Raw genomic sequence first — 2,487 nt, forward strand, 5'->3', positions numbered from 1 at the left:
ATATTACAGTGTAATATATTGATTGTTTTAGGAAATGAGTCGCAGAAGACGGTAATTTCACGAAAAGTTCCATAGGTCTTGCGGTTCTTGAGTTAAGGTTGTTAAGAGCTTTGTCGCGGATGGGTGGGGATGAGGAATGAAAAGAAAGGGCTATTTTCATCTACACATCATTTATACTTATTATTTTTCTGCCCTGATCTTAGCCACATTGTCCTCTTCCAGTTTTAACAATGATCAATGTGGAATAGAATGTTATTAATTGAGTTTTGACTCACTTATGCTTATGACATGTCTATCCGTGGCTGAATTGTGCATATATTATTTTCTCTAGAGCAAGTTTTGTTTAAATATACTACATGTGTAATTATCGCTCATTTTCCGAGATTTTCAAAAAATTTGCTATCAAAATTTTATGAGATATTCACGTTTTAGTTTTTGGTCAAAAACTAGAAAACTACTATTGGCCATAACTCAAGCACTCCAAACATACCAAAATTTGCAATATTTGAGTTGCTTGGCAACGATTTCACAAAAAATATCTCGGTGGTTATAAATACGCTTCATAGCCGCCCTAATCGTATTCACAATATTTTAGCATAAAAAGAACGAGAGTTTTTTTACGCGCATTATGACAACGTTTTTTCAATACAAATAACGCAGTAGTGTTTCTTTTATAGAAAAATACCTGAATTTAAAAGTTATATTTTGCAGAGATCAACATCAATCAATCAATCAATTAATCAATCAATCAATCAATCAATCACAGACATTCATAGAGCGTCAAAAATAGATAGATGAATCAATCAACAGACATTCATAGAGTATCAAAATCGCAAAATTGAACAAAGCAAAATTGCACCAAAGACTCAATCAAAATCAATTGACACAAAAAAAAATCGCAAAGAATAACCAAAAGCAAAGAATAAGCAAAGCAAAATAACAGGGTTATTACGCAAGCATTATGGCATGTAAAGTGAGTCATTATCAGTTAAGGCAAATCTTTCCTTTTGTTTTCACAATTTTAATTGAATTCTCCAGAAATCTATCATGAGGTATTGATATATTGTTTCTATTACCGATAAGTCACTGATTCAATGATTCAATATTACACACGCACGCGGTGTGTTTAGCCATCACACGATAGGCATGATAGGTGAACGTTGAGTAAAAACCTAAATTGTACTGTTATTAAAGCACTTCAAGCTTAGATTGTATTTTAATACTACATTGGGCATTACAATCATGCTTAAAGTAGAAATTCGACAAAAATTGATGGCGTCGATGGGGAGCAAATCACTTATTCTGGCTTTAATAGAGCAATGGGTGGATAAACGTAAAAACAAAAAGCGAAAACCATGACCTACCCTCTCTGAGCTGTTCAAGATGTGCTAGTGAATGCTGGTAGTGTTCACTAAATACATCGCGATCAGAGGGCAGGGAAGGGGCAGTCTCAATACCTGTTCGTGTACAGTGGTTTGTACCCTAGTCATTATTCTGGACTCTGACACTGTCACTAAATATTTCGAGATCAGAGCGAAGGGACAGTCTCAGGGCCTGGTGAATGTGATCAGAGAGTTTATGCATGATTTGTGCCCTAGTCACCAGACTGGACTTACGTCATATCACGAAGGCTCTGATTAATAACTTAATTCTACCTTCACTTACCCAATATGGACTCAACATTAGTAGAACCAAACCGAGTGATATCCAGATCAACTGTGTCTTTACTGTCATGACTTCTGACATAGTAAACTGATTGACAGAAACTGTGTTCAGCTACAATAGAAGAACAGGAAATGTTTAATATTTAGTATTACCACTGTGATATTTAGTTTATATCGTTATGAATTCGGGAGACAGCCGAATCTGTATTCGTCTTTTGGTAAATGCATGTTTCGCACGAATTATTTCTAAATTATCGAACAAGGAACCAACGCTTTAGTTATGGGGTGACGTAGTGCACGTTACCACATTGGTTACTTGTTCGAGACTAGGCTAATTGATATATGACTTTATGCCATAGGCTTTGTGTTGTGATCATTTCGATCTGTTCGTAGCAAAGAAAGCTTGAGCCAGTTGACCTAGCAATGGTCATATTCAACGAATAAAGGGCAGCATATGTAAGTAAGTAAGTAAGTAAGTAAGTAAGTAAGTAAGTAAGTAAGTAAGTAAGTAAGTATATAAACATAAACATCTCAAAATAAGTAGTTACCCCCTTAAATAATGACCATTATTCAAAAACGGACTATTGTATTATAAATTTGTAAATTACGTTGGAAGCAGAATTTATTGCTGTGCATTTTGATTCCTAATTTGATACGATAGCCCAGAAAACAATTTTAAAAAAACCGGTCAATTTAATGTAGTGACATCCAGATTTGAAAGTTGCACTCACAACAAAACAAAATACTGAATACAAATTTACTGCAATTTCAAATCTTGGGTTACATTGATTTAAATGTACGCTGTGACGTCAATATTTAAACA

Source organism: Amphiura filiformis, chromosome 15 (assembly GCF_039555335.1).
Source record: "Amphiura filiformis chromosome 15, Afil_fr2py, whole genome shotgun sequence".
Lineage (NCBI taxonomy): Eukaryota > Metazoa > Echinodermata > Ophiuroidea > Amphilepidida > Amphiuridae > Amphiura > Amphiura filiformis.